Below are 20,456 nucleotides of genomic sequence, written 5' to 3' on the forward strand. Positions count from 1 at the left end.
AATTTAGGAACACGAAGAGGCTATTCTGTCCTTCGAACCTGCTCTAATGTTCAATTCGATCATGGCTGATCTGTACCTCAACTCCATTTAACGGCCTTAGCTTCATATCCCTTGATTCTCTAAATCAAGTAAAACCTATTGATCTCAGCTTGGAAAGCTTCAATTTTTCCCTGGCATCCATAGTCTTTTGTGGAAGAATTTTCCCGAATTCCAGATACTTTCTAATTTCCCTCCTAAATGACTGCGATTGAGTTTTAAGGTTATTTCCTCTTATCCTTGATTTACCCAGCAAAAGAAATACATTCTCCATCGACCTTCTCAAAATTATTTTTATAGTTACACGCCATTCCCAGATTATCCCCTCAATCTTCTAAACTCCAGAGAATATATGCTCTGTGTTGCGGGTGCAGGAACTAAGGCTGGAATTCTCCGGTCTTGCACGCCCTGCCATTGCTGCCTGATGCTGTGAGGCAGCAGTGCTAATCACTGTGCCACTATGCTGCCCCTATAAATTTGGTCGGTGGGTCTCTTCTTAATTCGAACTGAAAAATTGAATCAATACTTCTACACATACTGGTGTTTGGCAATCTGACTTAGGACACCAATGAGACTGATTAGTTAATAAATCTGGAATATAAATCTAGTTTCATTAATGGTGACCATGGCAGCTTTCATTATTAAAAGTCATCTGGTTCAGTAAAAATCCTTTAGGGAAGGAATTCTGCCATTCTTACCTGGTCTGGCCTACATGTGACTGTTAACTGCCCTCTGAAATAGCTTAGCAAGCCACAAGGAGAAGTTCATGTAGGTCTGTACCAGATTTCCCTGGGAGTTGTCCCAGTGCTTCCATATTGCAAGAATCTAACATCGGAACTTTTCATCCCAGGAAGCAGACTCAAGGGCTGGATAATAGGAGAGAAGGGATTCCCAAATTAAACTTGCTTCATGACACCCTGTAAGGAATGGCAAGAAGCAGGGTGGATGAGGGTGTAAGACACAGGAGCACCAGGTGTGACATTGAGCAAGCCATTGGAATGTTGAACACAGCTTTCAGGTGCCTTGATAGGCCTGCAAGCTCCTCAGTGCTCACCAGTGAGGGTGTTCAGAGTGATAATGTTGTGCTGCATCCAACATAACATTGTGAGGCAGGGAGAACTGCAGGTGGAGGAGGACCAAGAGACTCGTCACTCATCTTCAAATGAGGAAAATATTGAAAGGAGGATTAGAAGGAATATGAAGAAGGGGCTCAAGTATCACAAAGGTTTACCTTCTGTAAATGTAAGAAATGACTGTAGTTCTCTCTTACTATCAGGATCATCTTCCTCTCCTGTAAACTGAACAGCTCTTCAATTACTCACCCACCCACTGCACGTTCATCCAATGGATGCTGTCATGTATTGACAGTCACCATGAAACAAGCAAAAGGATGATATAACCTCCCAGAACGCAATAATGGAACAAGAGGGAAGTAATGTTGATCAATAAATCTTAGCGCTATAAGGAAAGGAAGCTTAACAGCATAATATTTTGTCAACCACTCTTGTGCATGTCCTTGTTGAATTAAAATAGCTTTAACCCAAGCCTCCTATTGCTCCTGTGGACTGAGTAGAGGTAGAGGCAGGCTTCTCCACTCCTTCCTCTGACTGCTGAGATGCTTTTGGCTGCTGCCCTCTGGATTTTGGAATCTATGAGGTGCCCCACAAAAGACTGTTCCACCTGCATCTGTCTAGGAGCAGAATCAGTAATATGGAGAGGAAGCATCATATCAGATATTGACTGAGAGAGGGCTCTAGATTGGAAATGGGAGCATTTTGAGTGAAGTTCCCCTTCCATGTCCTTTTCCATTGTCATCCCTCACCTGAGCCTTTCTGCTCAAGTCCAGCTTAGTTCAACTCATGGCACACTGTAAGGTTATGAAAACGGTATCTGTAATCTGATTAAGGCAGTAAGAAGTCTCTTAACACCATGTTAAAGTCCAACAGGTTTATTTGGTAGCAAATACCATATTTGCTACCAAATAAACCTGTTGGACTTTAACCTGGTGTTGTGAGACTTCTTACTGTGCTTACCCCAGTCCAACGCTGGCATCTCCACATCTGATTAAGGCAGCAAACGCATTAGGATCCAAAGTTACACAGCTATGAACAGCGATGCTTGAAGCTTCATTGACGCGGCCTTGCTCTTTTTATGGCAGACATCTTCCAATTACCTGCACCATCAACTCACTTGATTCCATTGGAGGCCGCCATTCTGTCTGCTCTTGTGAAAGTATGCATGGCGTATCTGTGTTAGATCCTTGCCACCAATGTGTGCTCACATTTGATGTGTGAATCATCAGGATAATACCCAACTAACTGCCTGACTAAACCCACCAGTGTGAGAATCTGCACTGGTGTATGGCTATATTGTGATAATGCATCCTTAGAAGGAATAAGATTCTCTGAGGAATTATCCTCACACATATGCACAGACCTTTCTTCTCCAGTGAAAACCAATGGAAGACAAAGAAAGGGTCTTATTTAGTTGTAGTAAATTCACACACTTGAAAATCATCATAATCAGTCTTCGCATAGTGCAGTCATTGATGAAACAAAATTAGTAAATGTGCGTCAGAGATGTTAATAATACTCCCACTCACCTGACGAAGGAGCACCACTCCGAAAGCTAGTGGCGTTTGCTACCAAATAAACCTGTTGGACTTTAACCTGGTGTTGTTAGACTCCTTACAATATTTCTGTCACCAGCTATCAGTGAGCTCCCTGTCTCTCACCAACTTTTACAGATGCACCATAGAAAGCATTCTTTCTGGTTGTATCACAGCTTGGTAGGGCTCCTGCTCTATCCAAGACTGCAAGAAACTACAAAGGGTCGTGAATGAAGCCCAGTTCATCTCTCAAACCAGCCTGCCACCCATTGACACTGTCTACACTTCCCGCTGCCTCAGAAAAGCAGCCAGCATAATTAAAAGTAAAGTAAAAGTAAAATTTATTTATTAGTCACAAGTAAGGCTTACATTAACACTGCAATGAAGTTACTGTGAAATTCCCTAGTCACCACAGTCTGGCACCTCTTTGGGTCAATGCACCTAGTTAGCGCGCCTTTCAGATAACACTGAGGACCCCACGCACCCCGGATATACTCTCTTCCACCTTCTTCCATCAGGGAAAAGATACAAAAGTCTGAGGTCACGTACCAACCGACTCAAGAACAGCTTCTTCCCTGCTGCCATCAGATTTTCGAATGGATCAACCTCGTATTAAGTTGATCTTTCTCTACACCCTAGCTATGGCTGTAACACTACATTCTGCACTTTCTCCTTTCCTTCACTCTTGAACAGTATGCTTTGTCTGTATAGCGCGCAAGAAGCAATACTTTTCACTGTATTTAATATATGTGACAGTAATAAATCAAATCATCTCCAAATGAGAGAGATGCAGTTGTGGCACTTAGCTTCCAGATTGTTTTCTCCTCCTCGACGAGCTCTATATCTATCAGTGGTGCCATCTCCAGTTCTCTCTCTTGCTTTTGCATTCTCTCCTCCTACAAGAGGTGAGGAAACAGTGAGTGGATGAAGGTCAGGTGATGGTGTAGTACATTTGGTGATGTTGATGGTGAGACAGGTACACATGAGTGGATGAACAAATGAGTAAGTGATGAGGTTCATAGAAAGTTCACTTTTGTGTGCTACTTTAAGGTGAGAGGGTTTGAGAAATGATGCATAGAGCAGTAGTTCCCAACCAGAGTGCTGTGGCACACCGGTGTGCCGTGAAATCCTCCCCAAGTGTGCCGTGAAAAAAGATTCAAACTGATTTAAAATTCACCTAGTTAAGCTAAAACTAACCTTCGTCTTCAGCTCTGTAGTTGGCATCTCCAAGACCCGATGAATCTTGGTCCTCTCCTGCTTGTGATGGCTGGGAAAGAGCCACACGTGCGTGGTTTAGATTTTTTATGTTGGTCAGACACATGCACATGACCAATGAGGCTTGGAGCTGAAGGTCCCATCCACCTACACAGAAAGCAAAAACTCAAAAAGGGCACAAAAACCTTGGGAGAAGCAAGAGAAATAGGGAGCGGTTAAGAAAAACAGGTGAGGCGACGGAGAAGTTAAAAATAAAGTTCCCAGTCAGGGAGGAAGGCAGAGAAAATAAGAGAGGAACCACATTTTTTTAATAATATAGAGGTGTGCCATGACGTAAAAGGTTGGGAAGCATTATGGTAGAGTACACTGAGCAAGACAGATTGAAAGGACAGTGCTTAAATCACAGGTTGTAGATGAATCAGCAAATGTATTCACCTTTCCTGACCTGGTTGGATAATTAGAATTTTCCTCCACTGCATTCTAGACACAATGTTCCTACTGCTCACATCATCGTGATGAGAGCAGCAGATTTCTTCCTCACATTGCTGGGGACAGGTTTGTCCCTCTCCTTACTGCACTAAACAGGAATTCAATAATTCTAGTTGCTACCCAGCTTGCTGCCTGCACCACGAATGTAGACATCTCCTGGCTCCTCCAAACCCCATCTGTGTATTGTCTCTTTCAGTGCAGCACTGTGCAGTTTCACAGAATTGCAGAAAAGGCCCTTCGGACCATCGAGTCTGCATCGATGCATGAAATGCCCTGACCTGCCCAATTAATCCCATTTGCCAGCACTTGGCACATAGCCTTGAAGTGCCAAGTATTCATCCAGGTACTTTTTAAAGACTGTGAGGCATCCCGCCTTCAGCACCCTCCCAGGCACTGCATTCCAGACTGTCTCCATGTTTTTCCTTACATCCCCCCTAAACCTCCCACCCCTCACTTTTAACTTGTATCCCCTTGTAACTGACCCTTCAACTAAGGGGAACAGCTGCTCCCTATCCACCTTATCCATGCCCCTCATAATTTTGAACACCTCAATCAGGTCGTCCCCTCAGTCTTCTCTGCTCCAATGAAAACAACCCAAGCCTATCCAACCTCTCTTTATAACTTAAATGTTCCATCCCAGTCAGCATCCTGGTAAATCTCCTCTGCACCCCCTCCAGTGCGTTCACGTCCTTCCTATAATGTGGTGACCAGAACTGCAGCTGTGGCCTCACAAAATTTCTACCCACCATCATGACCTCTCTGCTTTTGTAATCTATACCCCAATTAATAAAGGCGAGTGTGCCTTATGCCTTTTTCAGCACCCTATTTACCTGCCTTTTCGCCTTCGGAGATCTATGGACAAACACGCCAAGGTCCCTTTGCTCTTCGGAACTTCCCAGTGTCAGACCTTTCATAGTTTACTTCCTTGTCAAATTACTCCTTCCAAAGTGCATCACCTCACACTTTTCAGGGTTAAATTCCATCTGTTACTTACCCGCCCATTTGACCATCTCGTCTATATCTTCCTGTAACCCAAGACACAGTACGGTATCACAGTGGTTAGCACTGCTGCTTCACAGCTCCAGGGACCTGGGTTCGATTCCCGGCTTGGGTCAGTGTCTGTGTGGAGTTTGCACATTCTCCTTGTGTCTGCGTGGGTTTCCTCCAGGTGCTCCGGTTTCCTCCCACAGTCCAAAGATGTGCGGGTCAGGTTGATTGGCCATGCTAAAATTGCCTCTTAGTGTCCTGAGGTGTGTAAATTAGCGGGATTAGTGGATAAAATATGTAGGGATATGGGGGTGGGATTGTGGTCGGTGCAGACTCGATGGGCCAAATGGCCTCTTTCTGCACTGTAGGGTTTCTATGATTCTATGAAGACACTCAACTTCACTGTTAACCACCCGGCCAATCTTTGTGTCATCCACAAACTTACTGATCCTACCCCCACATAGTCATCTATGTCATTTATATAAATGACGAATAATAGGGGGCCCAACACATATCCCTGTGGTACGCCACTGGTCACTGGTCTCCAATCCCCTTGGTCCCTAATGGGCCCTACTCTTTCCCTGGTTATCCTCTTTCCATTGATATACTTACAGAATATCTTAGAATTTTTCCAACTTTTACCAGCCAGAGCTTTTTCATATCCCCTCTTTGCTCTCCTAATTGATTTCTTAAGTTCCATCCTGCACTTTCTGTACTGCATTAATACCTCCACAGATTTACTCCCCTTATACTTGTTAAAAGCCTCTCTTTTCCTTCTCATTGTATCTTGCTTGGAGACACAAAACCCAAAAGTCAAAATGTCTTCACTCCGTCCAGTCGAACTTGGAGAATCCCCCCCCCCCCCAACCCCATCAACTTGACCTCAGGATTCACCCACACCTTTCCCACTCAGAAGTTGCCTTCACATTAATGTTGGATCCTAAAGGCCCATTCTGTTTGTGCCACAGTGAAATTTCTAGAACAACCGAGAAGTCAATAAATTATATTTGGTTCACATGTAGCAGAATAGACGTGGCACATTTGTGACTCACTATCACCCAACGTGAACAACATTAAAATGAGCTTTAAAAAGCATCTTGTCGCCCACAAAGTTTATCATAATGAAAAATTGCCGTCTGGTAGCATCCATCCCCAGATAGAAAATCTAATTGGTTTAGTCACTGAGTACTGATCCATTACAGCTGTGGTTAATTCACTATGGGAATCACAAGACCTGCAGTAAATCTGCTCGAGACAAAATTAACACCAGAGAGATTTCTCCTACTCCAGGTATTAACAGACAGGCCAATTTCTGAATTATTTGTTTGAAATTTTCCGATTTAAAAAAAATGCCTCCATGTTCATTTCTGGGTCGGTCTCATTTTGAAATCTCAAGCATAAAATTTCATTTCAAAATTACACTGAGTTTCAAAGCACAAAGGTGCAGCAAGATATTAAATAAGATCTCCACATGCTTTATCAGAGCCTTCACACCTCCCAATGCTTGTGTTCCACTATTTTGCATAAGTAGGTTTACTCACAGCAGTCAGAGAGGGATTTGAGTGTCCAGCCAGGGACACCAGGGGACCACTCTGACTCTGTTGGTTAACTGCTGCTCTCTGCAGCTTTCTCAACGCACTGTATGGCCACCTCAATCTGTATTCTGTCAGTAACCCTGTGTGTTTATTCCACATCAAATAATCCGCAATCTATTATACTTTACTTTCTTACTGGAAAAATCATTGACTTCACAGCTAGCCAGAGTTAGCTGATGAAAATTAATGCGAGAACCAGGCACTGTGCTGGGTGTTCTGAGGTAATCATATGAAGAAAACCTGTCATACATTTTTATGGCTCATCTCCTGCTGCTGTTGACAAATATGCTAAACACAAGATGCAGCGGTATTCTGTAATAAATATTCATGCTCTCACAGCACATTATTTTCTGTGTATTCTGGAAAATATTACATTTCAATAGCATTACATGTCTTCAGGCGCTCTTACATAACAGAGCATGCATGGTGACTGACATATTTGCTTCAAGTCATTTATCTTCCTGGCTTAATCCATTGTCTGCAAATACGTATAGCAATAGAAACCTGACGCAAAGGCTGGAATACATCAAAGTCCAAGCATAGAAGTGAATTAAAATGGAGGTACTGTAACTGGAACTAGTTCAGTTAGGTTATCATTTGAAGCAGTATCAGAAATGCACAAGTGTAGAGGTTACATTGCCAGATTGATAGTCCTGAAGGCCGAGACTAACAATGAAGACAACGAGAGTTCAATTTCACCATGGCTGGTAGTAAATTTGAGTTCAGTTTAAAACAAAATTCAAATTAAACTGTCAATAAATGTGAACATAAAACTGTTGGATTGTTGCAAAAACCCAACAGTTTTAAACATAACATTTAAGAAAGATAACCTGCTATTGTTATCTAGGCTGTAACTTGAGCCCCACACTGATGTAGAAAAGTAAAGTCGTCATAGTCCAAGATGACCACAGATTGCTCTCACCTTTGAGGGGGAGAGCTGACTGGAGGTGATTTTAACCTGAGGATTACCACAACTCAGGTGAGGGGCAAGGTTGAGAAGGTGGCCTTCATGAACAACCTCAGCCAGTACAAGAATTAAAACCACACTGTTGGCATTACTCCGCATCACAGACCAGCCGTCCAGTCCACTGAGCTAAACCGACCATCCTATGCTGATGCATTTGCCTCTTAAATATCCTCTGAAATTGTGTTCAACTGCTGGCAATTTAAGAATGTTCAATTTCTCAAGGGCAGCTAGAGATGGACACTAAGTGCTGACCTTGTCAGCAAATACTCATATGTCCCAAGAATAAATCTTTAATAAAACAATCAGATTAATTTCCCAGAACCCAAAACTTATCTAGGTCCATTTATTTTCAATGAAGTTCAATAACAATTACCTTATATACCACCTTTAGCAAAGAAAAACATCTCGAGCTGCTTAACAGGGACATTAAACAAACCACAAAGATGAAGACATTAAGACAGGTGATGAAATGTTTTCTAAAAGAGGTTGGTTTTAAGGGCATTAGAAAGAAAGATAAAGGTGAAGAGGTAACATGAGGGAATTCCCAAGCTTAAGGCTTACACAGCTCAGGGCATTGCTGCTAATGCTGAGGCAAAGGACTTCAGTGATGCACTGGAGATCAGAATTGGAGGAACACCTAGATCTTGGAGGGTTGTAGATATTACAGAGATCGGGAGGGCCATGGAGTGATTTAAACACAAGGACCTGAATTTTAGATTTGAGGAAGATGAGGTTAGTGAGTACAACTGGTACACCACCTTTTCCTGGACATATAGGTGAACATTTTCCGATCCTTCCCGCTGCTGGGGTCTTCTGCAGGGCACACAAGTCACATAGACCTCGACGGAACTTGAACAGCTACTGCAGCCTACTTCCACCATTAGAAAATACGCTGCGGGGTGCCTGAAAATTCTACCCATAGTATCATCCTCGGGCCAGTAGGAACACCTTCACCACATGAATTGCAGAAGTTCAAGGAAAAGCAGCATCTTAGACCATAAGAAAGTGGAACAGGAGTAGGCTTTCCATTGAGTGGCGCACACCCAACACAACAGTACAAAATCTCATTACCTCTGAAACTCACAGATGGTAAAAAATGTACTTTAGGTGTAATGTGCTGCGGTAAGTGTTGTTTGATCAAACATCAGAATCCCAGCCGTCAACTTGACTGACTGATCTGACTGAACTAATCAATAAGGCCTGGAAAGCTGTGCTGATAGATTGAGATGAAGTAGAGGTGAGAGAAAGTTCGAGTAGAGCACAAACACAGTTCAGTGCAACTGTCCTGAATTTGTAAAACCATATACGAGAGAAAGTAAAAGTCACAGGAAGCCGTTCAAACATACAGTTGAACAAAAAATAATGGACTCTGCACCAGGGAATTGAGAAAAACAGATCACCTGAGAGTGTTGACCTGTCATCTTGTCTTCTGGGTCGTCTGTTTATCCTTTGTCCACCACCCAGAAAGCTAACCATTTTAAACACAGAAGGTAAGAGTACTCCAAATTGACCGGCATCGCTTTATGTAAACCAGTAAAAACACGCCACAGCACCACAACAAATACTGGCACAGTGATGAGCACTGCTGCCTCACAGCGCCAGGGACCTGGGTTCGATCCTCAGCTTGAGTCACTGTCTGTGCGGAGTCTGCACATTCTCCCCGTGTCTGCGTGGGTTTCCTCCACATGCTCCGGTTTCCTCCCACAGTCCAAAGGTATGCTGGTTAGGTGCATTGGCCATGCTAAATTCTCCCTCAGTGTACCCGAACAGGCGCCGGAGTGTGGCGACTAGAGGATTTTCACAGTAATTAGAAACATAGAAACATAGAAAAACTACAGCACAAAACAGGCCCTTCGGCCCCACAAGTTGTGCCGAACATATCCCTACCTTCTAGGCCTACCTATAACTCTCCAACCTATTAAGTCCCATGTACTCATCCAGGAGTCTCTTAAAAGACCCTATTGAGTTTGCCTCCACCACCACTGATGGCAGCCAATTCCACTCGCCCACCACTCTCTGTGTGAAAAACATACCCCTAACATCTCCCCCGTACCTACCCCCCAGCACCCTAAACCTGTGTCCTCTCATAGCAGTCATTTCCACCCTGGGAAAAAGCCTCTGAGATCCACCCGATCTGTGCCTCTCAACATCTTATATACCTCTATTAGGTCTCCTCTCATACGTCTCTCCAAGGAGAAAAGACCGAGCTCCCTCAGCCTATCCTCATAAGGCATGCCACTCAATCCAGGCAACATCCTTGTAAATCTCCTCTGCACCCTTTCAATCTTTTCCACATCCTTCCTGTAATGAGGCGACCAGAACTGAGCACATTACTCCAAGTGGGGTCTGACGAGGGTCTTATATAGCTGCATCATTATCCCCGGACTCCTAAACTCAATCCCTCGATTGATAAAGGCCAGCACACCATACGCCTTCTTAACCACCTCCTCCACCTGCGGGGCCGATTTTAGAGTCCTATGGACCCGCACCCCAAGGTCCTTCTGATCCTCGACAGTACTAAGAGTCTTTCCCTTTATATTGTACTCCTTCATCCCATTTGACCTGCCAAAATGGACCACCACGCATTTATCTGGGTTGAACTCCATCTGCCACCTCTCCGTCCAGTCTTGCATCCTATCTATGTCCCTCTGTAACTTCTGACATCCCTCCAGACTATCCACAACCCCACCAACCTTTGTGTCATCGATAAACTTACCAACCCATCCCTCCACTTCCTCATCCAGGTCATTTATGAAAATGACAAACAGCAAGGGTCCCAGAACAGATCCCTGGGGGACACCACTGGTGACTGGCCACCATTTAGAAAAAGACCCATATATACCCACTCTCTGCCTCCTTTGGGCAAGCCAGTTCTGGATCCACAGGGCAGCAGCCCCTTGGATCCCATGCCCTCTCACTTTTTCTAGAAGCCTTGCATGGGGGACCTTATCAAACGCCTTGCTAAAATCCATATAAACCACATCTACCGCTTTCCCTTCGTCAATGTGTTTAGTCACATTTTCGAAGAACTCCACCAGGCTCGTAAGGCACGGTTTGCCTTTGACAAAGCCATGCTGAGTATTCTTGAGCATACTAAAGCCTCTCTAAATGCGCAAAAATCTTGTCCCTCAGGATTTACTCCATCAGCTTACCAACCACTGAGGTTAGACTCACCGGTCGGTAATTTCCTGGGCTATCCCTATTCCCCGACTTGAAAATAGGAACCATATCCGCAATCCTCCAACCTTCCGGCACCACTCCCGTCTCCATCGACGACGCAGAGATCATCGCCAGAGGCTCTGCAATCTCTTCCCTCGCCTCCCACAGTAACCTGGGGTACATCCCATCCGGACCCGGCGACTTATCTACCTTGATGCCGTTCAAAGATTCCAGCCCAACCTCTTTCTTAAAGTCCACATACTCAAACTTTTCAGTCCACCGCAAGCCTGCAGTACATCCACCCAGGTCCTTCTCCTCTGTGAAAACCGAGGCAAAATACTCATTAAGCACCTCTGCCATTTCTAATGGTTCGTACAGACTTTCCCACCTTCACCTTTTATAGGTCCTATTCCTTCACGTCTCATCCTTTTACTCTTCACATATTTATAGAACGCCTTAGGGTTTTCCTTAATCCTACCTGCCAAGGCCTTCTTGTGACCCCTTCTGGCTCTCCTTCTTTAGTCCCTTCCTACAAGCCATATACTCATCTCGATCCCTATCTTCGCCAAGCTCTCTGAACCTTTAGTACGCTTTCCTTTTCTTCTTGACTAGGTCCCGCACAGCTTTCGTGCACCACTGTTCCTTTAACCTACCAACACCTCCTTGTCTGCTCGGAACATTGTCCTGTAGAACCCTAGACAGACATTCCTTGAAAAACTGCCACCTCTCTTCAGTACATTTCCCCGAGAATACCTCCTTCCAATTTACTCCTCTAATTTGCTGCCTTATGTCTTCATATTTCCCCTTACTCCATATAAACACTTTCCTAGCTTGCCTGATCCTCTCTTTTTCCAATGCAAGCATAAAGGAGATAGAGTTATTACATGTGAGATAGGAGATAGAGTTATTACTGCTAATTACATAGCAGTAAGTGACTAATAAATAAACTCATACTTTTACAGTTGCAGCAACACCTTTTTCTTTTATATCCCAACCCCCTTGAAATAAAAGCCAGAATTCCGTTTGTCTTCCCAATCACCTTATGCATCTGGATGCTAGCTTTCTGGGTTTCATGAACAAGGACCCCCAAGTCCCTTTGCACTGGAGTTTTCTGTGGTCTCTCTCCATTTAAATAATAATCCACTTTCTCATTCTTTCTTCCAAAATGAACAATCTCACATTTTCCAGCATTAAATTCCATTTGCCAATTTTCTGTCCACCCACTTAACCTGTCAAAATCTGGCCGCTGGCCTCTCTCCCCCACCGATCCCGACTGCAGAGCTGGACCCCTCACCCACACCGATCACCTCCCCCAGAGGCCCTGACCCATCAGGCCTGGCCCCCTTAGGCCTAACTCCCATGGCACTGCCCCATGCTTGATGGGCAATACCAAGATACCCCTTGGGCATTGGCGCATTGCCCCTTGGGCAGTGCCAGCGGGCCCAGGCAATCGAGGTCCCCCAGAGGGTCGGACCCTGAATTGCCACCTTGGCAGTGGCAGCTTGGGCCCCCTGGCACTGCCAAGGTGGCAATGCCCAGGGGGCAGCCCCCCTGCACCCGACCCTCTGGCGGGCCTCGACTGTCCTCCCTTCACTCAAGCGGGTCAGGTCGCTAGTTCCCCGAAAGTGGGGAGCTACTGTAAAACCCATTGGAGTAAAACACTCCTGGCAGGGGCGGGGAGATGCTAGCTGGCTCGGAGAATTCTGTCCAGGGTCCGCTAATGGCACTGAGATTATATGCAAATTAGGCACTGCATATATTTTGCAGCTCCACGCCTATTTCTCTCACAGAGCTGATGGCACCAGAAATCCAGCGCTGGGAGACGCGCTCAGGCCCGGATGTCCAGTGCGAGTCGGCCCACTGCGCTAAAAAACCAGTGCAGTGGAATGGGAGCATCGCCCCAATGTTGTCTCATTCCACACTTCCACAACACCACTTAGAACAAGGGAGAACAAGGGAGGAACAATCGAGGGATTGAGTTTAGGAGTCGGGAGATAATGATGCAGCTTTATAAGACACTCATCAGACCCCACTTAGAGTACTGTGCTCAGTTCTGGTCGCCTCATTACAGGAGGGATGTGGAAATTATTGAAAGGGTGCAGAGGAGATTTACAAGGATGTTGCCTGGATTGGTTGGCATGCCTTATGAGGATAAGTTGAGGGAGCTCGGTCTTTTCTCCTTGGAGAGACGAAGGATGACAGGTGACCTGATAGAAGTGTACAAGAAGATGAGAGGTATAGATCGGGTGGATTCTCGGAGGCTTTTTCCCAAGGCTGAAATGGCTGCTACGAGAAGACACAGGTTTAAGGTGCTGGGGAGTAGGTACAGAGGTGATGTCAGGGGTAAGTTTTTCACTCAGAGGGTGGTGGGTGAGTGAAATCAGCTGCCGTCAGTGGTGGTGGAGGCAAACTCGATAGGGTCTTTTTAGAGACTTCTGGATGAGTACATGGAACTTGATAGGATTGAGGGTTATAGGTAAGCCTACATATAAGCCTAGGTCGGTAGGGACATGACCGGCGCAACTTGTGGGCCGAAGGGCCTGTTTGTGCTGTATTTTTTCTATGTTCGATGTTCTATGTTCTAAGTTTAGGGAAGCAAGCCCAGAGCTGCAGGTTGAGGTACAAGAGGCACAGCCACCAACAGCTCATACAAATGGGTGATTTGGAAGAGACCAGAATTGGAGGATGGCGTATCTATCAGAATGTTGTCAAGTTGGAGAATGTTACAGGAATAAAGAGGGTTAAAGGCAGGGTGACGAATTGTCCTACATTTTAAAGGATCGTCCATTATATTGACTGCCTGTCCCATGTTCCGTATCTCTCTGACAGTCTGTAGGAAGCTGAATCTGGGAGACTCCTCTTGTTTATTGCCTCTTTGGTTTTTTTTATGAGCATGTATCTTCTGACTTCTCCCCCGCACCACCCCAGCGCCAACTCCCCACCCATCACCTGATCCCATGGTTGAAGTGCCCCTTATTTTAGTTCATAAGAGTTGATCACTCTCGGCCACTGAGGGATGTGAAAACAAGGGCTGGAATCTTCTAGTCCTTCACATTGGTGGGATCTTCTATTCCTGCTGGTATGAACAGAGATTTCAACGTCTCACTGGTCCCCTCATGGAGAAGCTGGAAAATTCCAGCTGGGGATGAGAAATGTAAAATTGCAGTGGCAATGTCCCAAAGGTTTTAAATTCAGCTGAGTACCATTTTTAATGAGCTTTTGTTTTGAAATATTTTTAAACACAGCAAAGCGTTCTGCCTTGAGCACAAAACTTACTTTGCTTTTGCGAAGCTACCTGGAAACTTGAGGTGACAAGTGAAAGTTGCAATCCAGAAGGAAAAGGCAATATGAGTGCGACTGTGGATTCAACCAAGCTGCAGAGGTGCTCCATAGAACCACAGAATAGAACCATGGAATCCCTACCATACAGAAGGAGGCCATTCAGCCCATCAGGTCTGCACTGACTCTCCAAAAGAGCATTTTACCCAGGTCTGTCCCCATAACGCTGTGCATTTACCATGGCTAATCCACCTAACCTGCACATCTTTGGACTGTGGTAAGAAACAGGAGCACCCAGAGGAAATCCACGCAGGCACGGGGAGAATGTGCAAACTCCACTCAGACAGTCACCTAAGGCTGGAATTGAACCCGGTTCCCTGGTGCTGTGAGGCAACAGTGCTAACCACTGTGCCACCTCCACAGTTAAACAGTCCACCAAAACCCTGGGCCCAATTTCTCAGCGCAGTCTACATGGGATGGAGCCTGGCTTGGGTGAGTGTGGATAGATCTAGAACAAGACAAAATCAATATCCATCCCATGGATTGCAACTGGTTCTGGCCACCAAGGTTATACATTTTTGTACATTGCTGCTAGGCCTCTCTCTGCAGGGTGATTCTGGTAGGTATTTATTTAGCAAATGCAGAGTCCCTAAGCCAAGCAGTTTCTTCCAGTATTGCTGTGTTGAGTGTGGGTAGGCCTCCACTGAGTCTCTGGATTGGACACTCTTCTATGATGTGGTGCATCGTTTGCTCTCTCCCAAAGGCACATGGAGACTGAAACTAATACCCCATGTGTGGAGATTGGCCAGGCAAGGGCCGTGGCTGCTCCTGAACCTGTTGAGGTTGGCCCACTCTTTCCTTGGAAGTTGAAACCAGGCAGCTGTTGGGTTTAGTTTGAGACCAGGTACTTGTTTATCATGTCCCATTCATTTGTCCAGGTGCAATTCTAGTACTGGAAGTTTAAATTGTTCAGTTATTTGCTTGCTTAGTATGTGGCTGAGTTACAGGAATAAAAATAATATTAAAACAAATATAATTGTAACTGCAACTGGCATTTACATGCACACCACAAAAGCACATTCATACAGATCACATCCTATTGATCTGCAGTCACAACTCCCAGATCATGTGGGATGTGACTTCACTTCCTTCACTGAGGCATGATTTATTGTCTCTGAAATTGCTCCTACACTGGGGAGGGCGGGGAGGAGGGTAGCTAGCAGTGGCCAACAGAGATGTTAAAGAACCAGCTGAAGAATCAAAAAAAATGTTTTTAAATTGTCTAATTTCAAATCCCTGTTATATATTTAAAATCCAATCTTTTCAAATTTGTATCTTCTACTCACCTCCCTGATGACCTGGGAATGCCCTATCTCTGCAGTTATAAGGCTGTAATCAGTGTGACTACATCCTCCTCTTCTTGTGATTCTTATTATTGATAAGATTGTTATTGTGATTATTCATCAAAGCACAGTGATTTTTCACTGCAGCTCGAATGAAAAGTGGAATCCGAAATCTGATTCAGTTGAATCAGTGACTGAACTCAATGCTACTGTGGTGTCTGCAGGGTTGATGCCAGGGGGCACGGAGGCTGACAAATTAAAGGAGCTTTACTAACAAGGTGTGTTCAGTACCGGCTGCTTCTTTACTCTGCCAGTTACCCCTGCTAGCGATCGGTGATGTCAAGCATATATAATCATATAGTGCTCAGTGTAGCTTCAGTGCTGCTTCTCCAAAATCAGTATAGGTACATAACCTTTCTTCCCTCTTTAAATCGAATGTCCCCAATAAATTTAAACAAGTGTAACATGAACAATAATAACCAATAGGTCGGATGGTTTGAAGATTGCCATTCACTGAATTGTTGCCAATGAACCTCAGGCGTTTGCTTCTTGGCACTGTTTGTAGCCTCTGATGTTTTCAACTTTGTACAAACATCGTCAGTGTTTGTTTTGACCGGTGTTGTTTTTGTAACTAGAGGTTGACTCTGTGCTTGGTCTGAAGGTGAGGTGTTGTTTTTCTCATCCGGTTCTGTCGGTGTCAGAGTTTCAGGAAGGCTCAGGTCTTGTACAGTTGAATTTGGATTCACTGCAGGTTCTATCTTTGACAGATCAGTTCTCCCTGCCAACAGCTGGTCCACATGTCTCCTCCAGATGACATCAGCCCAGGTCTGGACGATACACAAGACGGGTGTGAAGATGATCGTGGCAGTATCCCATTTCTTTCTTGTAGACTTGTTTCTAGTCAGAACTTCTTGTCCTCGGCAGAGGACAGAATGTTTTGCTTTGTTTTCCCATCATTCGACCTGACCTTGTTGCTTCTTTTGGACGATTTCTTTAATCTTTGAAGGTTTTAATAAGTCAATTGCCGAATCTGTGGGAAGGGAGGCAACGATTACAATGAATTGTAATTGATAATCCGAACCAATAGTAATGATATTTGCCAATCTTCTCTGTGTGTATATGTGGAATGTTGTATATATTCTATGCTGCACTGGATTTTTGGGGTTTGCTTTCCATTTGGTAAAATGGAAAATCATCAATAAATACATTTTATTAAAAAAATAAGCATTACAAGTTATTTAAATCAGGTGCAGAAGATAACCCAAAAGGCCACTGGAAGTCTGTTCATATTTCAGTTATACAAAGCGCTGGTTTGATCACACCTGGAGCACTGGGAGTTGTTCTGGTCACTATACATGCGGAAGGAGCTTGGATGGAGTCCAGAATGGTCCCTGGGGCTCTGGGTCACCCTGTCAAATGGAAGGGGTGCAAGGCAATGTGACTGGGCATAAACAAAATGTTCTTGTGGGTACAATGTGCCTACCCCTGTCATGCAAACAACTTCATCTTCCAAACATTGCATGGAATTGTGGTTTTTCCAGGCACTGGGAAAAAGGCATCCTCTCCATTACTCTTTTCTTGATAAAATGCTCCCCGTCCAATATCAGGACCATGGCTCCTTCCAAAAGGATTAAAGGAACTGAATTTTTTAAAGGAACATTGTCTCCATGAACAAAACCAAATGAGCCTTGTCTTATTTTTGTTATGGGGCAATCACGTACCAGCAAGAAGAAATTTAAGCTTCAATACAATTTGAGTCACTGCATGGTGTGTTTGTTTGTAAATGGCCTGGTGATCACTAAGTTAAGCAACACATCAATAGCAACCGCTTGGATAAGGTAAAGTATTTGACACTAATGAGCGAGGAGTCAACATTCGGCCAATCAGAGTGGAAGAGGCTGATGAGGAAAAAAGATGAAGACTCATGGTTTAAAACTTGTTATTAGATTGTACATTAGTAATACTAACCCCACAAGTTATTTATCTGTATTTGCCTCCTGCAGTTTGCTCTTTGCTAACTAATCACTGGTGTTAATCACTTTGGGCTGAATTTGAAGCTATAAGTGTACATGGGTTTGGGTGCAGGTGAGGAGGATTTAAAACCAATGAAATTAACAACCCACCAGGAAGCTGGCTAAATCCCACCAACTTTTACATTTCATTGCAAATAGGTTAAGACTGCGTGCACGCAGCCCCCTCGACAGAAGTGAGTTGCCAAACAGCATTTGCTAATTGCTTAATTGGAAGAATAATGCTGTGGGCTTTCTATGTAAACACTGGGCCCAAAGGTTTCCTAGCCTTCCCAGAATTCACTAACAAAAACAGGGGAAGAAGAAATCAGCAATCGGAGCGAACTGAAGACATGTCAGGGAAACAAGCCAACAAATACTGAGTATTCAACAGCTGCTGTCTATCCTGCTTGTGGGTGAAGGTGCTGAGAGGTTACGTTCTACACTGTGGAGGTTTGATCTATGGAGCTGTGTTCTATCAGGTCAGCATGGCTTCTGTTTTCATCTCCTTAAACTGGACCTCATGAGCAGGAGCAGTAACTGGCTGCTCTTCACGGACCTGCAACTCCACAGGAGAGAGGGGATCGGCAGGGAGTGAAGTTTGCAGGAGAGCCATACCTGTCACAGTCTGAGCATTCTGACACATTAGAATACCAGTGTACCCAGAGGCACAGGGTGTCACATCAGAGATTCGCAAGCTTCTGGGATGAAACCAGCTGCCAAGTGGACCTGGTGATCAGTCTTTGCTTTACCAGTGGTTAGCAAAGCCATCATCAAAGTCAACTCTTTAGCCTTTTGATCACTCCAGGGTTCTGCTGGGGACAGTTACAGGATCTTCCAGTTGACAGCCCACCAATGAATCAGACAGGTGATTGATAGTCTGTTTACCAGGGTCATCTGCAATGACACCAGCCAGAATGGGTGGATGCTCAGGGTTTGTGACTCTGGCTGCTTTCTCACAGGTACAGCGGGTAGATTTATACCAATTAATGAATCACCAGATCAGCAAGAAATGTTCATCTACCACAAAGGTTTCCCCTTCATCACTGTACAGCTGGTGTACACCCACAGAGGGATCCTTGTGACAGTGTGTGTGTGTGCAAGATTCCTGGGTGGCTGGTGTACAATATTGCATAACAGTGAGGTTTGGACTTGCAGGACCAAATTGTAGGAACACAGAGTCTCTCTGAGCATTCCAGGAAAGAGGATAAGGAAAGAGAAAGGAGGAGGTGTAGCTGGAAGGTGATGTGGACAATGAACCATTAGAGTCACCCACTGTTGCCTGGGATGCCCTCATTAATATGAAGTTAATTTTGCTTCTATCAGTTCACCCATCTGATAATCATATGTAAAAGACCTCCCTTCCCACCTGCCCCAATGCCCCACCACAACCCAGTCTTGCAAACCAACCGTATCTCCCTTTTACATTCCCCACTACTCACTGTCAATTCACATCTTCCCATTCATCAACTCCCCACTGAAAATGCCACTTGCTGGTCAGCAACCAAAACTGGAAAGTGATGGAAAGTAATAATATTTATGAGGCTCAAAAATGAACCAGAAACTTAGTCAATCTAACACTTTGTAACCCACCAGAGTGCATATCATCTACACATCTTTTTACTTCCTTTCCTGAGTAATTCTATGAGGTGTCACCTCTGTGGATTTAGCAGAGGGAGAAGCTGGATGCTGAGATCCCGACTCTGATGTTGAATCCTCTTAGCTCACATGTTCTGGGTTTAGGAGCCCATGAGCGGAGACATCATCACTCAGTTGAAGACATCTACCTATTGGGGTAGACTCAGCCATCAGAAGATGAATCTTACTGAGGGGGTTGTGGGGGTTGGAATAAATGGTTGAGAAGTAGTGGCACTTTAAGCTGAATTGCCACTTTCATATTTCCCTTCCAGTGTCATCATTCTCATGACCAACCCACACTTCCCTGCGAGCACTGAACTGAGAAACATTTTGCTGCAGGTCCGTGCATCGGCTAAGGCTGGGGTATCATTCATCCTATTCAAGGTGACTTTCAGCACATACAATCCATTGGTGAGGGCCTGCCAGCGCTCATATGATTGCTCCATGAATGTGGTAACACTATCCATAGATGAGGACATCATGTTAATGCCAAGGTAATCTGCTCTGATCTCTATAATTGTGCACTGTGTGGTTGGAACTCCTAACAGTACATCACACATTTTTTTGTTGCTGCTCAAGAAGTCTCCTGTTCGACATGGACTCCCTGAGGTACAACATCTGAATCTAGCTGAGCAGAGCTTGGAGAGTTTGGCACCCTCGGATGTAGACTCTTCATTGCTGTCCCTGTCTCCTCATCTACTCTTGCTCATTTGTGATGTGCAAGTCACCAGGTGAAAACTCATCTCATCCTCACCACTCCCACCAAAGGGAGAGTATCTGAGCCAGTGTATGTCTGCATGTGTCCTGTAAGAGTGCACACTCAGAGGGAGTGATCTCCTCTGAGGATCAATTTCATCAAGGGTGAACTGGACCACTGCCTGCTGAATGTGTGATGATCTATGGGAGATAACAGATTTGAATGTGTCCGGCCAATGTTTGAAGTTCATAGAAATCATAGAAACCCTACAGTACAGAAAGAGGCCATTCGGCCCATCGAGTCTGCACCGACCACAATCCCACCCAGGCCCTAGCCCCATATCCCTACATATTTACCCACTAATCCCTCTAACCTACACATCTCAGGACACCTAGGGCAATTTAGAATGGCCAATCAACCTAACCCGCACATCT

The sequence above is a fragment of the Mustelus asterias genome, chromosome 3 (assembly GCF_964213995.1).
Source record: "Mustelus asterias chromosome 3, sMusAst1.hap1.1, whole genome shotgun sequence".
In the NCBI taxonomy this organism is placed as follows: Eukaryota; Metazoa; Chordata; class Chondrichthyes; order Carcharhiniformes; family Triakidae; genus Mustelus; species Mustelus asterias.